This window comes from Anomaloglossus baeobatrachus, chromosome 1 (genome assembly GCF_048569485.1).
Source record: "Anomaloglossus baeobatrachus isolate aAnoBae1 chromosome 1, aAnoBae1.hap1, whole genome shotgun sequence".
NCBI lineage: Eukaryota > Metazoa > Chordata > Amphibia > Anura > Aromobatidae > Anomaloglossus > Anomaloglossus baeobatrachus.
Genome location: NC_134353.1, coordinates 271,500,681 through 271,517,524, shown reverse-complemented (window position 1 = coordinate 271,517,524; position 16,844 = coordinate 271,500,681). Strand labels below are relative to the sequence as shown.

At 44.1% G+C, this 16,844-nt stretch overlaps 1 protein-coding gene across 1 annotated transcript in view; it reads right to left on the bottom strand.

Moving 5' to 3' along the window:
• Positions 1 to 16,844, bottom strand: part of LOC142311554 (bifunctional heparan sulfate N-deacetylase/N-sulfotransferase 3-like) — a 760,158-nt gene that overhangs the window by 398,149 nt on the left and 345,165 nt on the right. The window lies entirely within an intron of this gene.

Genomic DNA, 16,844 nt, shown 5'->3' with positions numbered 1-16,844 from the left:
TAGCAAGTAATTGGGAAATCAATGATTTTGTATGTTGGGGATAACCAGTGCAATAATAGCATTTGGAGCATCTGTTTTCCAACTGCTGATTTGATTGTAGTGGGCTGCTAGATATAGACTACCTCATTTAAGTCTCCCCAGAAAATATATACGGTAAATGAGCATAGCCACAAATAATATACTTTTTTAAGCCAACAGAAGGAACTCAATTTGCATATTAATTTTCCCAGAGAAGTACTGAAGAGATTATAAGCTTCCTTACACTAGCATGTCAAGCAAGTCACTGTCCACAAGGTGAAATATTACTCCTTAGACCAGTTCATCAGCCTCTCATACAGCCAAAACAGATCTTGTGCTTTGCATTGATTAGCCCATTAACCCCTTCAGCCCCCGGGCACTTTCCGTTTTTGCGTTTTTGTTTTTTGCTCCCCTTCTTCCGAGAGGCGTAACCTTTTTATTTTTCCATCAATCTTGCCATATGAGGGCTTGTTTTTTGCGGAATGAGTTGTACTTTTAAATGAAACCATAAGTTTTACCATATAGTGTACTAGAAAACGGCAAAAAAATTCCAAGTGCGGAAAAATTGCAAAAAAAGTGTGATCGTACAATAGTTTTTGGGATATTTTATTCACTGTGTTCACTATATGGTAAAACTGAGGTATCTATGTGATGCCGCAGGTCGGTGCGAGTTTGTAGACACCAAACATGTATAGGATTACTTGTATCTAAGGGGTTAAAAAAAATTCACAAGCTTGTCCAAAAAACGTGGCGCACGTTTTGCGCCATTTTCCAAAACCCTTAGCGTTCTCATTTTTCAGGATCTGAGGCTCAGTGATAACTTATTTTTTGCGTCTCGACCTGACGTTTTTAACGTTACCATTTTTGCACAGATGCTACGTTTTGATCGCCTGTTATTGCATTTTGTGCAAAATTTGCGGCGACCAAAACATAATTTTGGCGTTTGGAATTTTTTTGCCGCTATGCCGTTTACTGATCAGATTCATTGATTTTATATTTTGATAGATCGGGCATTTCTGAATGTGGCGATACTAGTGATGAGCGAGTACTAAAATGCTCGGGTGCTCGAGGCTCGGGCCGAGCATCTCAAAATATTCGTGTACTCGGCCCGAGCACCGAGCCCAATGTTATCCTATGGGAGACCCGAGTATTTTTGTGAAATGACCCACGGCAGCATGTATAAACCATAAAACAGTAAATTAAAAAAAAAAACGTGCGTGTGTGTGTAAGCGTGCATATATATATACACGCGGAGTGGAGTGCGGGAGGGGCCGTAGCCGAGCGGGGAAGTGTCGGGCTAAAGGCACGGTCACGCTGTGCGGGCTGGCCAATCACTGCAATTCCACAACAGGGCTGTGGCATTGCAGTGGTCTGCCAGCCAATCCCTGCATAAGGGATGGCTGTAAAAAGAGCGCCAACATGAAGACCACGAGTACAGCACGAGTATCGCGAGATTACTCGGTCCCCGCCGAGTAGCCCGAGTACATTGATACTCGTGCGAGTACCGAGTAGTAACAAGCATACTCGCTCATCACTAGGCGATACCAAATATGTGTGTATTTTTTATTTTTTTAACCCTTTAATTTTCAATGGGGTGAAAGGGGGGTGATTTGAACTTTTAGGTTTTTTTATTTTTTTTAAATTTTTTAAAACTTTTTTGTTTACTTTTTTTTTTATTTTACTAGTCCCCCTAGGGAGCTATAGCAATCAGCAATCAGATCGCTCTGCACTATCTGCAGATCTCAGCTACAGAGCTGAGAACTGCAGATTTGCTGCTTCACATTCAATGCCGGCTGTATTCCGGCATTGAGAGGAAGTGAGTCATGTTAACTACAGGCGTCATCACATGACCCTGTGCTACCATGGCAACCACCGAAAGTCACGTGATCATGTCACGTGACTTCCGGTGGGGGCGGGGTAAGTGACTGTCATGGCGGCGCCCATATACATATCGCTGCCAAGATTTTGGCAGCGAAATGTAAGGTGTTAATGGCCGCGGGTGGAAGCGATTTCAACCGCGGCTAGCAGGCACACATGTCAGCTGTTGATAACAGCTGATATGTGCGCGGATCGCCGCCGCCTGCCGGCGGCAGGGGGCGGGGCTTACTGGCACACGATCCATGATGTACCCAGTACGTCATGGGTCGTTAAGGGGTTAAGCACGAAGCAAATTTTGTACTTAATGACCAGGCCAAATTTTACAAATCTGACCACTGTCATTTTATGAGACTATAACACTGGAATGCTTCAATGGATCCCGGTGATTCTGAAAATGTTTTTGTGTGACATGTTGTATTTCATGATTATTGTTAATTTAGGATGATATTTTTTGCTTTTATTTGTAAAAAAAATTGTAAATTTGACGAAAACTTTGCAATTTTCAAACTATTAATTTGTATGCCCTTAAACCAGAGCGTTATGTCACATAAACTGTTAATAAATAATGTTTCCCACATGCCTATTTTACAGCACAATTTTTGAAATAACATTTTTTGGGGTTAGGAGGGTTCAAAAATCATCATTTTTTCAACAAAATTTACAAAACCATTTTTTTAGGGACCACATCACATTTGAAGTGACTTTGAGAGACCTATATGCCAGAAAATACCCCAAAATGACACCATTTTAAAAACTTCACCCCTCAAGGTACTCAAAAATCACACCCAAGAAGTTTATTAACCCTTCAGGTGCTTGAAAGGAACAAAAGTGATGTGGAATGAAAAAAAATAAAATATCATTTTATCTAAATATGTTGCTTTAGAATTTTTTTTCTCTTTTAGAAGATATAACACAACAAAATGGACCCCAAAATTTGTTACCCAGTTTCTTATGAGCACGCTGATACCTCACATGTGGTCAGAAACCTCTGTACAAATGGGAGGGCTCAGAACGGAAGGAGCAATATTTGACTTTTGGAACAGAAATTTGGCTGAAATAGATTGCGGGCATCATGTTGAATTTGCAGGGCCCCTAAGGTACCTAAACAGCAGAAACCCCCAACAAATGGCCCCAATTTGGAAACTAGACCCCTCAAGGATTTTATCTATGGGTAGAGTGAGCATTTTGAACAAACAGGTACTTCACAGAATATGATAACATTAGGCTGTCAATTTTCATTTTTTTTTCACAAAAATGTTGCTTTAGCACCAAATTTCTCACTTTTTTCAAGAGGCAACGCCAAAAAGTGGACCCCACAGTTTGTTAACTACATTCTTTTGATCATGGTGATACTCCACATGTGGTCAGAGAGTTCTGTTTGGACAAATGAAAGAACTTGGAATGGAAAGAGCAATATTTGAATGTTTGAAAGCAAATTTGACTTGTGGGTGCCATGTTGCATTTATAACATTTTTGTCCTTAAAGTACCTAAACAAAAGAAACCCCCCAAAGTTACCACATTTTGGAAACTAGACCCCTCAAGGAATTTATCTAGATGTTTTCTGAGCACTTTGAACCCCCAGGTTCTTCACAGAATTTTTATAATGGTGAGCTGTGAAAATTAAAAAAAAAATGTTTACCACAAAATTATTACTTCAACCAGACAACTTTATTTTCACTAGTAACAGGAAAAATTGCACTATACAAGTTATTGTTCAATTTCTCCTGAGTACGCTGATATGTAGTGTGTATGTTATATGTAGTGGAAATCAATTGTTTAGGCACACAACAAGGCTGCAAATGGAAGGAGTGCCATTTGACTGCAAAATTAGATGTCATGTCGCGTTTGGTGAGCCCCTGAGGTGCCTAAACAGTAGAGCTCCCCCACATGTGACCCCATTTTGAAAACTAGACCCCTCATGGAATTTACCTAGATATCTGGTGATCACCTTGAACCCCAGTGGCTTCACAGAAGTTTATAACGTTGAGCCATGAAAATAAAGAAATATATTTTTATCACAAAATTGCTACTTCAACCAGATAGCTTTTTTTTAAAGGGTATCTGGAAAAAATGCACCATAATATTTATTGTGCAATTTCTTCTGAGTACACTGATATGTGATGTAAATCAACTGTTTGGGTGCACGGCAGAGCTCAGAAGTGAAGAAGCACCATTTGACTGCAAAATTGGCTGGAATCATTAGCAGATGCCATGTTGCATTTGGCGAGCCCCTGAGGTGCCTAAATAGCAGAGCTCCCCCACACGTAACCCCATTCTGGAAACTAGACCCCGCAAGGATTTTATTAAGGGGTATAGTGAGCATTTGTAACCCACAGATACTTCACAGAATTTGATAAACTTAGGTTGTCATATTGAAACTATTCGTTTTTTTCACAAAAATCTTGTTTTAACACAAACGTTCTCACTTTTTCAAGATGCAACACAAAAATTGGACCCCACAGTTTGTTTTTCAATTTAGTATGAGTGCAGGGATACCCTACGTGTGGTCAAAAGCCTATGTTTGGACAAATAGGAGGGCTTGAACTAGAAAGAGCACAATCTGCATTTTGGAAAAGCTGGAATAAATTTGAAGCACCATGTTGCATTTGCAAGTCCCTTAAAGTACCCATACAGCAGAAATACCCCACATTGACAGTGACAGTCACAGTGACCCTATTTTGGAAACTAGAGCCCTCAAGGATTTTATTCAGGGGTATAATGAGCATTTTCAACCCTCAGGTAGTTCACAAAAATGTTGCTGTAGCATCAAATTGCTCACTTTTAGGCTATGTGCCCACCATTCGGTGACACTGTGTAGGATGCAGTGTCAGCCCTCCTGTGGAGATGCGAGTGTTGTCTGCAGGAGAACATAGCTTCCCTTTGCTCATGATCCGGGTTTGGGCTGCTGCGTACTTTAGCTCTATTCTCCCTGCGGACAACACTCTCATCTCTGCAGCATAAATTACCATGTTATTGCTCGGGAAGCCACACCACAGGTTAGTTTATGTTGTGGAAAAAAGAAGCACAGGGGGCAGGAGATTTCTAAAAAAAACGCCACTGCACTTGTACTGTACAAAATAGTGTTTTGGACGCTGCAAACCCTAATCGTGGGCACATAGGCTAAAAAACTAGCATGGATGGATGGATGGATGGATAAAGATGTCAAACAAATATATAATGTCCCATCTCCCTACATATTCTAAGCTGGCACCCATTAGTGACTTTCATGTGGCACTAAAGGGTATTTAGCCAAAAATAAATGATTAAAAAAAAAAAGACCTGGGGCCCCCCCCATTTTTGATAGCCAGCTAGTGTAAAGCAGATGGCTGCAGACTGCCGACCATAGCTGGCAGCTTCACCTTGGCTGGTAATCCAATTTGGAGGTTACCCCATGCTGTTTTTTTATCATTATTTATAAGTAATTAAAAAAAATGTGGAGTGCCCCCCAAATTGAATTACCAGCCAAGTTGAAGCTGACAGCTGGGGGCTGGTTTTATCAGGGTGGGAAGGTCCATGGTTATTGGCACTTCCCAGCCTAAAAATAGCAGGCCGCAGCCGCCCCAGAAGTTGCGCATTCATTAGATGTGCTAATCCTGGTGCTTTTCCCCAGCTAATTCTATTGCTCTGGTGTGGTGGCAAACAGGGTAATATATGGGGTCATCCTAGATGTGATGTCAGCTGGCATTGAGACTGGTGGTTACAAATGTTGCAGTAACTATCAGATATCCGACATTACTAACTAAAAAAACAAAGATGCCAAATTGTTTTTTATTTGAAAATACACTCCCCAACACAATTGGTTTTTCACCAATTTATTGAAAAAAAAATCTGATCTGCTGTAATCCGTTTTGGAGGTCCCAAAACGACTATGTTCCAGATATTGGGGGCACGCTGAGGGAATGCATCCCCCATTTTCTGAAAGTGCAGGCACTCCATGTGATGAGTGTGGGTGCATTGGTCTCAGTGAGAATATTGAACTCACACTCCCTGAGCCCTACCGAGGGCAGTGTGAGCTGCAGTAACCTCACTGCACTCAGGGAGCTGACAGAGAGTCACTCTCTGTGCATACGGCTGACATTTTTTCTGCAGATAAGGAGAAGGAGGGGTTGTGGGGGATCGTCACTGCAGGAGGTACCAGGGGTACCGGCAGACACCGGTGGGGTGACCAGAGGTGACCTGGCTAAACCTGGGGAGGACTTTTCTATCTCATCTGACATGTCACATGAGACAGAAATTAGACGAGGATGAATGAAGCGTGTGTACCACTTGTGTGGCCACCATTTTAGATCATCCGGAGGCGGAGGGGCCCGGGGGGGACTTTGGCCACACCAGGGGACCATAAGGGATCATGGGAGGACATTTACTTCCTATCTGACATGTTTGATCATGCCAGATGGGAGATAAATCATTTTTTTTTTTACCAGCGCTGCATTAACTTTCACAGGGTTACTGTTATATGGTGTATAGCAGCGATCACGTGACTGGAGACTTGAAAAATTGACCTAGATCATGATCTCCAGTGTCTCAGCTACTCCCAGTAGCTGAAACCCCAGAGATTTTCCGATGCTGGGGGACGCTATAGCCTTTTTCCTGAGCACCATTAATTAAGATTCTGGTTTGGCTGTTATCCTAAGTCATATGGCAAGACTAGATAGAGGGGCAATAATGAATGTTAGGACTGGATTTTCGGTTCCCAGGGGAATTTTGCATGAGATCTCCAGCTACTACTTGCAGCTTCACCTCCATTTTAGATATAGTGCGCTTGAGCGCTGATGTATTTATTATACTTAGTCTTTCTTCTGAATCTTGTTATTCAAGGGACAATAAAAGTTACAATATACTGTAAGTTCACTACTTGCTTAGTGTTACAAATTGGCGTGCAGATGATATTCTGCTGGGCATGTCTTGGCTGAAGTGGCATTCCCTACATTTCGAGTGGTCGTCAGGGGAGATTGTGCAGTGGAGTGAGTTTTGTGACTCCCACTGCATATCTTCATCTCCTGCCCATCGCACAGTGGTACCTGTGGCGACTACGAACCATCCGAGTGTGGGGGCCGCTAGAGGGGGGTTACTGTTACAAATCAGCACTGCCATAGCCGCAAGCATCCTGCTGCGGTCCCTGCTACACCCAGGTGCCGGCCGCCATTTTTGGCCGTGCCTCGAGTCATCCAGCTGGCTGCTTCTTTCTCCACGTCTAAGTGTGGAGAAGCGGCTAGGGCGTATGTGCGTGCCGATTTACCACAGCCAGAGCTGATGTACAGTGTTTTGCCTAGTGAGCATGCTCAACCTGTTTGCACCATTTCTGAGGCCAAGTCCTCAGTTCAGGCTACTGAGCATGCTCCCACACTTAGTGCGAAAAGCTTCTTTGCTCAGGTACTTGGACTTCGTTCTGTGTCCAAGTCCTGTGTTGTGCCTACTGAGCATGCTCTGGCTGATAGTCTTATTTCTGAGACTAAGTCAGTCGTTTAGGCTACTGAGCATGCTCAGGCACTTGATGCATCTGAGGCTAAGTTGGGTAAGGACTTCACTGGGCATATCCGTGAAGTGGCAGGAGCTGATAGGCTGGATAGCATCAGGTGTCCTGATTATGTGGCCACTCTGGACTGGCTGATAGAGGCCCGCCCCTATGACCTGGCATCCCATCATTGGTCATCAGACGATGACTGGTAGTGTGGTTGGGGCCTTGCTGCCCTCGTGTAATCAGTGATGTGGCGGTTCCGGATAGGCTGCTGGTGAAATCACTGATGATGTGGCACTCCGCTATTGGCCCCTGGAGGCACCATTGTGGCTCACACTGGGTTTGGGGCGGACCCTAGGGGATAAAAGGGCTTGGAGACCATACCATGTTGTGCAGTCTTCACATGTTCTAACATGATAGAGCCACATTGCTGCAACACCCACTAGTTCTGGAAGCGGTAGGTAGGGTTAGGTGTCTGGTGCCTGTCACGCCAAGATTCGTGGCTCGGCACATTAGGGTCAGGCGCCGCGCTTCCTTTCCTATCGCTCCAGTCCTGTTGTAGCAGAACAATGGAGTAAACAGGGCTGCGGCTGCTGCGCCTACTGTCCCGGTGTGCCCCCTACACACATGGACAGTGTACCCCAGGACTAGAGATGAGCGAACCGGCCGTGGTTCGGCTCGAGTTCGGTTCGCCGAACGGAGGTCCCGTTCGAGTTCGATTCGGCGAACCACTCGAACCCCATAGGAAACAATGGGAGGCAATCACAAACACATAAAAACACCTAGAAAACACCCTCAAAGGTGTCCAAAAGGTGACAAACAACTCACAACACAGCACAAACACATGGGAAAGTGACAAGGACATATACCCATGCAAAAACAAAAGAGCTGGACAAGGAAAAAGAGGAGGAGACACAGATATAGGCATGGCATGCCCTTCTAAAATCATGTAAAACACCGCAAGGTGACTCCAAGCGGAGTATCCCTTTTTTCCAAAAATTGGGCCACACACATACCCACCCCTTCAGTGGCAGCACTTGTGCCCCAGTTGTACACTTCACAGGTACATTTGCATCAAGCACATTCAAAAATACACCATACTTGACCATCCCCAGGATGACACCGGGGTAGGTAGCTAAGTCTTTCCTGATCCCAGCTCTGTTCACCTTGGCTCCTTTTAAAAAACACAGCAAGCAAGGGTTACTCCAAGCGGAGTCTCCCTTTTTTCCAAAAATTGTGCCACACAGACACCCACCCCTTCAGTGGCAGCACTCGTGCCTTAGTTGTACCCTTCACAGGTAGATTTGCATCAAGCACATTCAAAAATACGCCATCCTTCACCGTCCCCAGGATGACACCGGGGTAGGTAGCTAAGTCTTTCCTGATCCCAGATCTGTTCATCTTGGATCATTTTTAGAAACACTGTAAGCAAGGGTTACTCCAAGCAGAGTCTCCCTTTTTTCCAAAAATTGGGCAACACAGACACCCACCCCTTCAGTAGCAGCAGTTGTGCCCCAGTTGTACACTTCACAAGTACATTTGCATCAAGCACATTCCAAATCCACAAGCATTTACTCTCCCCAGGATGACACAGGGGTAGTAAATTCCTTGTGGATCCATGACATGTTCATTTTGATGAACGTTAGTCTGTTCACATTGTCACTGGACAGACGCGTGCGCTTATCTGTCAGCACACACCTAGCAGCACTGAAGACACGTTCAGAGACAACGCTAGCAGCTGGACACGACAAAATCTCCAAGGCGTAAGTGGAGAGCTCTGGCCATTTTTCAAGATTTGAAGCCCAAAATGAGCAAGGCTCCATTTGCAAAGTAATGGCATCGATATTCATTTGGAGATACTCCTGTATCATCCTCTCCAGCCGTTGACTATGTGTCAGACTTGTTGTCTCTGGTGGTCTTGCAAAGGAGGGTCTAAAAAAATTATGAAAAGATTTAATAAATTTGCTGTTACCAGCACCAGATACGGTGCTACTGGTACAGGTAGACTGTTGACGATGACGAGACCGTCCCATGTTTGTCAAGTTACAACTGGGAGATTCACTCCCTGCACCTGCACGGTTGTTTGGTGGAAAAGCCGAGCTAAGATCGAGTAACAGCTTCTGCTGATACTCCTGCATATGTGCGTCCCTTTCTATGGCTGGAATTATGTCACAAAATTTGGACTTGTACCGGGAATCTAATAGTGTGGCAAGCCAGTAGTCATCATCACTTCTAATTTTGACAATACGAGGGTCATGTTGGAGGTAGTGCAGCAAGATGGCACTCATGTGTCTTGCGCAGCCACGTGGACCAAGTCCACGCTGTGTTTGTGGCACAGAGGTGCTAACCGTTCTTTCTTCCTCTGACATCTCCCCCCAACCTCTTTCAACTGAAATTTGACCTAGGTCTCCCTCATCCGCTGAGTCTTCCATGTCCATGGACAGTTCGTCCTCCATTTCTTCATGTTCTCCTGCACCTTCCTCAACATTTTGCCTGCTACCATGCGCCCTTGTTGATCCCTGTCCCCCATGGTCCCATGCCTGCCGCGTTGGTGATGATGAACGTCTGGACCTTGGTGATGTTGTTGTGTCTTGCGCATATGAATCCTCCTGTAGTTCCTTCCCTTCCTGTTGTCCCACCCCCTGACTCCGAATAGTGTTTAGCATGTGCTCCAGCATGTAAATGACTGGAATTGTCATGCTGATAGTGGCATTGTCAGCGCTAAACATATTCGTCGCCATGTCGAAACTGTGCAGAAGGGTGCATAGGTACTTGATCTGAGACCCCTCCATCAGGGTGATCTGCCCCACCTCTGCATCTCGTTGGCCCAGGCTATACGTCATGACGTATTGCACCAGGGCTCGGCGGTGCTGGCACAGTCGCTGTAACATGTGGAGAGTCGAATTCCAGCATGTCGCCACATCGCATTTCAGGCGATGAACCGGCAGGCCGAAAGACTTCTGGAGCGATGCAAGTCGCTCAGCAGCGGTGGTTGAGCGGCGAAAGTGAGCAGACAGTTTTCGTGCCCTGTTCAGAAGGCCATCTAGGCCCGGATAGTGTGTTAAAAATTGCTGGACAACAAGGTTCAACATGTGAGCCATACAAGGCACGTGTGTCACCTTGCCCAGGTGAAGGGCCGCACCCAGGTTTGCAGCATTGTCGCACATGGCCTTACCAGGCTGCAGGTTGAGTGGAGACAACCATTTATTAAACTCAGTCTCCAGAGCTGCCCACAACTCAGCCGCTGTGTGACTCTTATTTCCAAGACATTTCAAGCTAAAGACCGCCTGATGCCATTGCGCTCTGCTGCCAGCATAGTAATGAGGAGTGCGTGATTCCTTTTGCGCAGTTAGAACGCTGGTGGCCTGACCAGGCAGGCTTGGGGCGGAGGTGGAGGACCCAGACGAGGTGAAGGAGGCAGAAGCAGTGGCGGAACTTGGACAGACAGAGGATTGACACACAAGTCGTGGGGACGGCAAGACTTGTGCAGCAGACCCTTCACCATCTATCACCATAGTTACCCAGTGCCCAGTCAGCGACATGTAACGTCCCTGTCCATGCTTACTGGTCCAAGTATCGGTGGTGAAATGCACCCGTTGACACACAGAGTTTCTCAACGAAGCGGTGATGTTGTGTGCGACATGCTGATGTAGCGCAGGCACACCTTTCTTAGAGAAGTAGTGGCGACTGGGCATCTGGTACTGGGGCACAGCGACAGACATAAGGTCTCTAAAATCCTGTGTGTCCACCAGGCGGAAAGGCAGCATTTCGGTAGCCAAGAGCTTACAGAGGGATAAAGTCAACCTCTTAGCTTTGTCATGGGTCGCAGGAAATGGCCTTATATTTGTCCACATCTGAGGGACAGAGATCTGGCTGCTGTGTGTAGACGGTGTTGAGTAGGGTGTACCTGGAAAAATGCAGGTTTGTGAGGAAAGTGCAGGCGTAGACATGATGCTGCCTTCATCCAACGTTGGTGCTATTGATGTCTGAGAGAGCTGTACACACGCACTTGTTTCCCCTTCCAAACCAACTGACAACCTACCAAGCAAACTGCCTGTTGCGGGTACAGTGGTGGAAGTTGTGCGTGGAAAACCAGGTGTGACAGCTGTCCCCACAGTCCTAGAAGATGAAGAGCGCGTGGATGCACTGGAAGGGGCAGGCGGTGGATGGTTCGCTCCGCTAGGCCGCATTGCAGCACGGTGAGCTTCCCGCTGGGACATATGATATTTATTCATGTGACGATTCATGGAAGAAGTTGTAAAACTGCTGAAGTTTTGCCCTCTACTAACAGAATCCCGACAAATTTTACAGATCACATAATTTGGGCGATCTTTTGCTATGTCAAAAAAGGACCATGCTAGGCAAGGCTTAGAAGGCATGTGACCTGCTGATCCACCCCGACTAGTGCTCAGAGGCAGAGTGGTGGCTGAGGATGCAGTTGTAGACGTGCTACCAGTGCTCCGACTCTGTCCAGGAAGGCGCAAGGTAACTTCGTCGTCGGTTTCATCCTCCTCCACCGCCTCTGTTGACCTCCTCAAGTGCCTGACTGTGGGTTGACAGTAGGTGGGATCTAGAACTTCCTCATCAATTGTTGTGTTTGCACTCCCCTCACCCTCAGACCGAGCCTCTTCTTGCCCTGACAGAATATTTAAGTTTTCATCCCAATCTGGTATCTGCGTCTCATCATCATCAGTATGTTCCTCATTGTCTATAACAACAGGTGTTACAGTTTGTGAATAAGGGTCAACATTATGCTCAGAAACTTGGTCCTCACGGCCTGATTCAGAGTCACAAAGGTTCTGGGCATCACAGCAGACCATTTCCTGGTCTGTACTCACTGTAGCTTGGGAGCAGACCTCTGATTCCCAGGCAATAGTGTGACGGAACAGCTCTGCAGACTCAGCCATCTCAGTTTCACCATACTGTGCAGGGCGGATGGAGACTTCAGAGATAGGAGAAAGCAAGTGTGATTGGGCTGACAACTCAGAGGACTGGTGTTTTTTGGATGCGGTAGTTGAGGTGGTGGAGAGGGCACTTGTTGGACCACTTGAGATCCATTCAAGCATTTTCCTTTTTTGGCCATCATCTACCTTTGTTCCTGTTGTTCGTGTCCGTAAAAAAGGGAGCACATCGGATTGTCCACGGTAAGTAGTAGACATCTTCCTTTTGCTGGAAGATGGTCTATCTTCAGCAGATGTTAATGGAGCTTTGCCACCTTCCCCACGGACAAACCCTTTTTTTCCTTTTCCAACACGTCTCTTCCCCTTTCCACCAGCATCTGTCATTTTGCCACTCATTTTGATTGCGACAAGATTGTGCACTTAAAATGTGGTAGTAAAAATTGAGAGGTAGTGTAGATTGCAGCGGTGGTCTAGCTTTATTAACAGCAGAATAAACAACAATAATTATCCCTGACAATGCAACTACGGCCCTTAAACTGGCAGTATAGTTTGCTAGTATAATGGCTTAGTAACAATGAGTTTGAGTGTGCAATGCAGAGGTGCTGCAAATAGATTTGCACTAGTGGGACACTAATGGAAGTCCAACAGCCACTTTTAGGATGCCACTAAGTTTACTCAGTGTTTGCTAGTATAATGGCTTGGTAACAGTGAGTTTGAGTGTGCAATGCAGAGGTGCTGCAAATAGATTTGCACTAGTGGGACACTAATGGAAGTTTAACAGCCACTTTTAGGATGCCACTAAGTTTACTCAGTGTTTGCTAGTATAATGGCTTAGTAACAATGAGTTTGAGTGTGCAATGCAGAGGTTCTACAAATAGATTTGCACTAGTTGGACACTAATGGAAGTCCAACAGCCACTTTTAGGATGCCACTAAGTTTACTCAGTGTTTGCTAGTATAATGGCTTTGTAACAATGAGTTTGAGTGTGCAATGCAGAGGTTCTGCAAATAGATTTGCACTAGTGGGACACTAATGGAAGTCCAACAGCCACTTTTAGGATGCCACTAAGTTTACTCAGCGTTTGCTAGTATAATGGCTTAGTAACAATGAGCTTGAGTGTGCAAAGTGCAGGAGGGTACAGTGGCAGGGTTGTGGGTCTGGGTAGAGGAAAGGAAGCCTCACTTTCTATCCCTCCTAATGGGGAAATGCAGCGAGGAAATCGCTGACTTTAGCTACACAGACGCTGCTATCTTGTGTAGCTGTTAAAATCTGTTTTCACGGACCTGACTGTCACCTATGGCTCTGAGCCTGCTGGTATTAGCCCTTACAAGGGCTAATAGAAACTTCTATCCCTATTCTGTATAGCGCTGTGGGTAGAGCGTACACAGCAGTATCGGAGACAGGAGCTACGCCAGCAGTGACTGACACCCAGACGCAGAAGGCAGATAATGGAGTCCAGACGGGCAGATGCCCGTATTTATAATGCAGGATCATGTGACATGGACATCCTATCACACATGCCGTTGCTTCTTTGGCTAAAAGTCCACTTAGCTGTGTGTGTGTCTGGGATTGGCTGACATGCTGGCACGCCCCACTACACGCGCGCGCTTAGGGAAGGAAGACAAGGAAAAAAAATAAATAAATCATTATCCATTATCCCAGCAGCAGTGATCTGAATGCGCTGTTCCCGCACACTATACGCTGAAATTTCATAATAGTGTGAGTCACAGACTGACTTACACTATTACAGCGGAAAGCCAGCTAGTAATTAGCTTGGCTTTTTGCTGCTAGAACCGTTCTCGAACGTAACTAGAACTATCGAGCTTTAGCAAAAAGCTCGAGTTCTAGTTCGATCTAGAACAGCCCCCAAAATCACTCGAACCGCGAACTGGAGAACCACGAACTGCGAACCGCGCTCAACTCTACCCAGGACCTCTTTGATGCTAACTGGGAAGTTCCTGGTTTGGGTGTGTGGACCCTTTGGCGTTAACAGGATTCACAATAGTCTTGGTGCAAATGACGTTTAACTTGGATCAGGCTCATATTATTTTGGAGCCACACCACTCTGTATTATCAGCCTGACCTACGGGTTGCCAGCAGCTCCTTTACCATCTTGGAGCTTGATGGACCCTGACTGGCGATTGGGATATTCACCACCTTTACTCTAATCTGCCAGTCCCCTCGAAACATTAAGGATGCTGTTTAATCTTTATTTCCGGGTCCTTACAGTATATTTTTGTTTAGGACACTTTTAAAGCGTAGTTCTACAACACTTGGAGACTCATAGCCGATCTTCCATTTTTTCCTATGAGATGAATGTAGGGAAAAGTCAAACAATAAGTATTTTAATCTAAACTTATAAGAACACAAATCAGGATTTCTTTTGACAAACTAAAACCTATATACGGAATAAAGAAAAACTTAATGTTCAAAGCTTTCAGATTAAGTTTGAATCTGGGTTAAGCACACTCCAATATTTTATATTTTGTAAGAAGTTTTGTATTTTGAAAAATGATAAAACATAGAACAATGTTGTAATATTCCAAAGGATTATCTGTGAGATATCAGAAGCTGGCATATTCCTCAGTTCTTAAATCATAAAGACATACTTTTACGTAGAGTTCAACAGCGGCTTCCACTAAGAAGCAAGACACATGGCAGGGTTCCAGGACAGTCACTGACAGTATAGTATGCACATTCAACTAAATAGGAATGTGGGTGGCTATAAAGCTTAAGGGAACATCAGAAGGATGAGAAAGAACTGTGAAAACGGAATACATGGAGTGCAAAAAATTATCTGTGGGATGTAATTGAAGCAATACCACATTTATTTTGTGCATGCTCTATTCTATATAACATCAGGTTCAGGATACGAATGGATGTAATTTAAAAATATATATGTTGTTCAAAGATATGGCTCCCAGTTTGATATTTCTTCAGCTTTTTATATGTTTTTTTTTCCATTACTGATTTATGTTTTTACCCATTGCCTTTCCAATATTTTACTTCAGTGAGCCGTTAACGTATGCGGCACAAAAGCATAACATTTATTCTACATTTTATCACATTGAAAACTTAGAAGAATGAAACATTTCAACTGTTCAATTCTTCCAGAATATCTTCTTTTGATCACACAGCTGAACGGATGTGTCCAAGACAATAATAGTAAGAAAAGAAAAACATTTAAATGGGTTGAAGGGAAATGAAGCATGATTTTTTACTTGACTTGCCACACTTAAAAAAGAAGTTATGATGCATGTGTGGTTGGCTGCGTTGCTAGTCAGGGATTTCTTTAAAACTTGCCATGGTCTATTTTCATCTATTTTGCTTAATGATTTTTTAAGCAGAATGTAAAACTACCAAACTACTGGATGAAATACATAAAACCATGTTTAATAATATTTTAGATACCAGTATGACATGCAAAATCCACACAGTGGTAGGGATTGGGATGCATAGGAGACAATGTTCTATTTCATGGGAATGATGTGTATGATAGTCTCACAACTTTTTTTTTTTTTTAATTAGCTCAGTCTCTTGTTTCTGTAAAACATGGGTGACTATTATTAGGCTTATGTTTCTATAACCATTTGATACAGGTAAAATATATCTTTGTACCGTGTTAGCCAGTAGAGATAAAAAAATTGTTTAAAAGAACTGAGAGTCCTTAGTAGTTAATACCTTTTAATGGCTAACTGAAAAGATGGTAATAATAGCAAGCTTTCGAGACTACTCAGGTCTCTTCATCAGGCTCAATAAAGTACTGAGTACTTCTAGTACCTCTAGAAAGCTTGCTATTTTTACCATCTTTTCAGTTAGCCATTAAAAGGTATTAACCACTAAGGACTCTCAGTTCTTTTAAACAATTTGTTTATCATGCTCACTTGGGAGAAATAGCTATTGGCCATATCGACTTTCATCCAACAACTACCATGTTTGGCCAATGACTCTTCTCACTTACACCATAAGTACACATGATATGGTACAAAATATTTTTTTCCCATTTTTATTCATGACAGGGAACATGTAAGGTTGGTGCAAATTGATTTATAGTACCCAGCTCATTGGTCATGTCAGTAAAATTTAGCTACTGGATAGGAGCCTTGAGAACTGTTTTCTACCTGAATACATCTATGGCTTTTCCTTTGATTAGCAAAAAGGAGTGGCTGACGGGTGGTAGGAGGCAGTTCTCAGGGCTCCCACCTATCAGACACAGATTTCTAGTGTGGCCAGTGGATAAGGTACTGCATCGATTGGCACCAACCCTAGTACTAACCAATTTCTTTTTTAGTTGGGAGATAGAAATAAATAGCAGACTGACTTCTCAAGCCATAGCTTTCTCATTTGACGTCAAAGTAAAAAAAATATGGCAAATCTGCTGCTATCTGTGAAGTATAAGTTGAGTGTGGACTGTACTAAAGTGCAATGTAATTCATTGCCGTATAATAAGTCTAGCTCATAGTACAAGTATTCACATTCTGTTCAGAGGTCGGACAGGGGCTCACCATCTCCTGAATTCAGGCAACACCTCACTATTGAATGTTTTTGTGACAATCTCATTAATATTATAATTGGTGTAGTGGCAATA